The 6,000-nt window shown below is 46.9% G+C and overlaps 1 protein-coding gene across 4 annotated transcripts in view; it reads right to left on the reverse strand.

The window, feature by feature from the left end:
- Positions 1 to 5,584, reverse strand: part of ZNF609 (zinc finger protein 609) — a 193,182-nt gene extending 187,598 nt beyond the window's left edge. For 3 of the 4 annotated variants that reach the window (XM_070469139.1, XM_070469138.1, XM_070469137.1), the window contains exon 1: positions 5,476 to 5,584. The gene's annotated coding sequence lies outside the window, so the exon portion shown is untranslated. The remainder of the gene's footprint in view (positions 1 to 5,475) is intronic. The other variant, XM_070469140.1, reaches the window with a different exon arrangement.
- Positions 5,585 to 6,000: the final 416 nt, after the last annotated feature.

Raw genomic sequence — 6,000 nt, forward strand, 5'->3', positions numbered from 1 at the left:
TTCTGAGCCATTTTATTAATTATCACCTGCGGGTATTTGTGTCCTGTGCTTTCATCAAATGCAACTCCTTAAGAGGGTGCCACAATGGCTCCTGTGGCAAAGGTTTGAGAAGTGATAACTTCTGGCACAGATAACTGATGGTTTTACAAAAGGAACCCACATACACACAAGTGGCGCCAGCAATTAAGAAGAGAGGACTGAGTTGAAGAGGGTGGAGACTCTGCTGGGAGCAAGTAATTCTGAAAATGAGATAAGAATAAAAATCCAAGAGCAAAGCTGGCCTGATACTAATGACCAGAGAGCACAATAAAAAGAAAGCAGTTTCAGAGTTTGCCTGGCATCAGACAGTTCTCACCTGCAAAAGAAGGAAAAAATTCTTACAGAGACAAAAGAAAGATCACAGGTTTGCTCCTGAGTGATGGATTAGATATGACCTAATAGGTATTTGCCATCTCTTATTTCTGGGACTCTGATCCAAGAACAAACAGCAAGAGAACCATGAAAAATCAGCCCTGTTGGATCTGGAGTTCTGCCTTGACAAGATATAAAGCTCATTCATAGATCTGACTGTGCTCATGAGACTGCAGTTCAACTCCTGCTGCTAGAGCAAGAGGAGGGGGAAGGAAGACAGAAAGGGGTGAGTGGGAAGGAGGTGGAAGATCTGGGTTGTGACTATAATAGCTACAGTAATTAGAGTGTTTCCAAGCTGCTGGAGAAGTCTTCAGAGCAGAGAATGCGGAGGGGCCATGGGGGAGGGGGAAAAACAGGAGGAAGCAAACTACTGAGAATGCTAGGAAAATACAGGGTGCTTTGTGAACAGTTTAAAACAAACAAACACCTGTGATGGCTTCATTTAGGGAAATAGAGAAGTTTATATTCTTCCCCAGAAGTGAAATTATACAAATAATGGCTAGGCTGTTACTCAAAGCTAGGCTACGAACTAGGTGTAAACAGATTCTTGCAAATGTCCCTGTCTCTGCAGTGGTCCACTGTTTGCCTCCCTTTTCCCCGAATCAATCAAAAAAATCAATCTATCCATCCATCTATAATATCCAAATATGTCTCAATCCTTCTAACAAACAGATCTAAGCCTTCACTTCACTTGGAAAAGTGATTTCTGAACTCCAAAAGTTACTATATCTTCTTTCCTGTCAATCAACCATTAATTAATACCCTGTGAATTCAATTAGGTTGCATGTGTGTTATGTGTGCGCATGCCTGTGTTTCAAGCACACGCTTTGTTAGCCTAACACAGAAAATGACTGGAGGACACCAGAGAAGTCACAAAATAAACATCAAGATGCTTGTTTATAAATTTTAGGCTCCACAGCACTGCCACTTATAGTGGCATGAACATGTGAAAGAAAATGAAATCACATTAACAGAAGATGATGATATCCCGGAAGGAAAATCTGGGAATTGCAGAAAACCTCAAAATAGAAAGTCCTCCTCCAAGTTATAGGAAATGCTACACTTGTTTCTAAGATAAATATTTACTTGAGCTACTTCCTTGACATGATGTAGCCCTCTGGTGATGACTTGATTCTAACAGTGATGTTAAACTCAAAGCCAGAAAAAAAGAGTTATAAAGATGTTGGGAGAAACTAAAAATGGAATAAAACAAACAACAGAACAGAGGCAAACTTCATGTAGAGAATTACATTCATAAAATAAAAACACATGTGAAAGTCTTGAGTAAGCCATGTCAGGTAGACTTAACACAAAAAGTCAATTACATCCTTTGCACAAAACCTGCTGTGTATCCTCCCAGTGGGCTAAATCTTTTTCACCACACTAAAAGCAAAGAATTTTCTCCTTCCCTATCCCCCTAATAAACAAGCGCTAGAAACACTGAATTACCATTATTTCCTTCCCATTCACAGGGCATAAAGCCAGAATTCACAGAAATACAATAGGACCGTTTAGGACCACGTCTAAGGCATGCTACTCAGTAACCTAAAAGAAATACAGAGAAGGAAGAATCTCTTCTCTTTATTTCATTATTGCCTCACTAACACACCAGCATCAGGCATTAAGAAATGTGAAACAAAGAAGAATTTCACACATATGAACTGAACCTAAACCACGGAAGACCAAGTATTTTCTTGTCACTGTGGCATGTGATTCTTTAACCACCTGCTCAATAATCCCTCTTCAGCTGCACAGCTGCTGCCAATTCCACATGCCCAGCCAGGCAGGTGCTTTGGTGAATTACCTGTTCCCTAATGAAAAGAGCCCTTCACTGACTCTTACTGGGCCCAGAACATGCCAATCAGCATTGCCTATCTTCATTTTGTCTGTCACAGCCAACTTTTATGAGATATCACAAAGGTATATTTAGTCACTATGTGATTTTGTATTTTGCAAGTTTTTTTTTTTTAAGGAAACTGATTTTTAAAAATCAGGCAGAAGTGAGAATTCAGCTGCTTAAAAGAAAATTTGCCACACAACATAAGGCTGCCTCATCTCAGAGTGGCCCCATCTGCCTGGCAGTATTCCCATTCACGACCAGTTTCCACAAGGGAAATAACAATTGCTTAGGTACCTATGAGCAGGAGAAAGTGGCACTAGAAGATTCTATTGTACCTGGCAGTAATGAGAGAGAAAGCAGAGAACTTCTGGAGACCACACATCATTCCTTTACTTGTTAGGTCTCCACCGCTGAGCCCAGGCAGCGGTATTCTGAGTCAAATAAGTAAGGAGTGGCACTTCCACTTGACGGAGCAATCAGTAAACCCCTCAACAAATTATCCTGTTCCAGTCATTTAGCTGCTATATGCTAATTGCAACATAATTACTACCAGAAGCCAAAATTATGCTTCCATATCCTCACACAAAATAAGCACTAATCTGTCCAGCTATCTAGACCTCTCACAAGGAAACATTTTCTAACAAGAAGCTGGGGGGGAAAAATCCAAAGTGTTCTCTGAAACATGGTCACAATCAGAAGGCTTGTAAGTTTCCTTGTGGCAAGGGCCCAATTCTGAAACCACTAAATCTAATCAGGGCAAATTTAATCTGAGGCTTCTGCCTTCACTGTCACCTGACAGGATTCAGAAATGAAAGTCAACAGCCCAAGAGCAAAAAGTTTTGGACTCAGTTTAGCTGACTTCACTCAGGGACCTAGGACACACAGTTGGAAACCGTGTAAAGACAGACAACACCTTTAGCAAGACCTTAAGACACTTCTGTCAGGAAGAAATATAAAGGTCAGAACAACCTGTTCCCGCCTAACAAAGCCTAACACCTAAGTGGCAAGCCGTCATTTTCAAGAAACTCATTGAAATAAAGAGAAAAGGGAGGCAACGTGGTCAGACTGAGGGCCTCAGAAAGACCCCTACCACAACCAAAGGCTCAAGTTCCTCTTCAATGACACCCTATAAGAATTGCTGGCTACTGTGTACAGTTTATATTGTGTACAACTGTCCTCTCACAATGACACAATGACAACTGATTTCTGATCTCTTTTCAAATAAAAGTTTTCTTTAATGTCCTAAAGGGAAACCTCATCTCTAGTTCCTAATAATTGTTTACCCAACTAACAGTACTGAAGTACCCAACTAATAGTACTATATGGGCATTTCTCTGAGGTAAATAACAAGGATGGGGTTTCTTATAGCTTGTTCTCAACCTTCTCTCATTAATAACTCCCAAGATCTCAATTTTTTTTATGTTACTCTGGCAAATTTCTCCCTAACACAGACACACATATGGATTTTCTGCACAATGAGCAAGTCACATCCTTTCATCAGAATTAAAGATAAAAAGGAAAGTTATTTTGGTTCCCCCAGCTCTTGCCCAGATAGGCAAATTCTGTGGGGGTTTTTGTTGTGCAATTATTCTAACCAGGAAGTCCCCATTAAAAAGGTACTTGATCCGTGACTCCCTATCTTAACCCTGCATAGGTTTTTAGTGGTATTCCTAAACAAATAAACAAACATCTTTGTAGGAGTGTCCCATCTCTATAAAAAGGATTAAATTGGCTGGCTTGAACCAGCTTAGAGAGTCTTTTTCCTTAGAAGTCTGACACAAATCTCAGGATTGAGTCTCCCAGCCACTATTTCCCCTCAACTTAGTACAGGCTAGCCAAAGAGGCAGGCACAACATGGCTGGCATTCCCTATTCTTCTGAAAAATGTGTGCCAATGAGCTCTGCATTGTTCCTCACTCAAAAAGAAGAGCCTTTCTGTCTGGCCTCCTCCAATGGCAAGCCCCAGTCTGGAAAAGGAAGAAAATGGCACTGAGGAGCCTGGGAGATGGAGCCTATCCAAAGCTCTCAGACAAGACTTGAACCTATGACCTTCACTGTGTACACAATAGGCGGGTGAGAGGGACCGGTTTATCTCTGCAGCAGCAGTTCTCAGCCCTGGGGTAGCTCTCCCGATAAAATGACACGACTATTGTGTGTGGCAGCAAAACAGTCATCTCCTCACAACAGCCTAAACCAGCACTCCCTCCCCCAAGACAAAGCAGCAGGGGTGAAATTAACTCAGGGCTGCAGAGCAAAGCCTCATAGAGAAAAGAGAGGCCTGTGGGGGGACTGGGGGCGCTCCTCAACCCCTGGGGCTCTGGACACACGGCTGGAAACAGACAGGCTTTCTCCCCCATCTTTCCCACTCTCATTTAGATAGGAAGCTGTTTCTTAGAGAATTTAATCATCTGTGATTTGTTCAGAAATATTCCCCCTGAAGGGCTCTGATCTCTCCACCCTGTGTGAGCCTAATTCCTAGAAGCTGAAATGACTGTTTGCTGCTGCCTGTTTCACAAACACACATTAATTGGTCAGATGTGTCTCCTCCTCCTCAACCCCAGAGGGAGGAAGGAGAATCTGAGCAAAGCACAGAGATGATCCAACCGTAATTACACATAAAGGGAAAAGAGGGCAGCACGGGTTTTCCAAACAGGACAGGGTCACAAACCCTCCCGGGGGGCACTAGGAGAGCAGTTAAGGCCAGGCCCAGGAATCCCTCCATCTTGAAGAAAAGGACAGGAGGAAATGTGACCTGAAGCCTGGAAGGAGCACACACCCACAGCTTACTTACTGCACACTCCCAGCCACCTTGCTCCCCCCTCCTGGGCCACGCGCACGTCCTGCTCCCAGCCCTTCGCCCTGAACCCCCCTAACTCCCTCACTAGCTCCAGTCGACCCGGGCCCCCTCAAGATACCCAGACTCGCCTCGGGAACTCTCTGGCCTGTCCCCACAACCTGGCCAGACCCTAATCCCCTCTCGAGCACCCCTACCCTCAGCCTAAACCAGCCCTGGCCACGCTTTGAACTTCACCCTGCGCCCCTCGACGCCCCCTCCCCCAACCAGGCAACGACCCCCCCCCCCCCCCGCCCTACACACCTTCTCCTCGCTCCTCCCCGGCCCCCCAACCCCCACTTCCTCCGTCAGGCGCCGCTATCCCCGGCCCCCTGAGCGCCGCCGCCTCTCTCCTCCCCCAGCCCCGGCTCCACACAAAGCTCCGGACTCACCGCGCGGCCGGTCCCGGGAGCCGCCACCTCCGCCCGCCTGGGCCCCGGGCCGTAGAGCCGCTGCTGCTACGGGGCCCAGGCCGCCATCCGTTCCCGCGGCCCCTCCCCCCCTCCCCACCCCGCCTCGGCTCCGGCTCTCCGCCCCCTCCTCGCGCCGCTCCGCCCCGCCCGCCGGTGCCGCTGTGTCCGGGGCCGCGGGTCCCTCAGCCGCCGCCACCGCCGCCGCCGCCGCCGCCGCCGCCGCGATCCGGGACAACCAGGGCCGCCCAGAAGACCCGGACACTGGAGTACCGGGCCCTCGGATCCGGATCCTTGTGCCGTCTGGAGCCGTAGAGCGCAGAGGAAACCCGGAACCTGGATGGAGGAGCCAAATCCTGGGTCTCGGAACGCGCGGTCATACGGAGCCCGGATTAGAGACTCGGAGCCCGGGTTAGAGACTCGGAGCTCTGGGAATGCTGGAAAACCCGGCAAGCCGGTTAAAACAGATATAAACTCGAAGAAGCGTGGATTGGAGAGCTCGAACCT

The sequence above is a fragment of the Odocoileus virginianus genome, chromosome 6, assembly GCF_023699985.2.
Source record: "Odocoileus virginianus isolate 20LAN1187 ecotype Illinois chromosome 6, Ovbor_1.2, whole genome shotgun sequence".
NCBI lineage: Eukaryota > Metazoa > Chordata > Mammalia > Artiodactyla > Cervidae > Odocoileus > Odocoileus virginianus.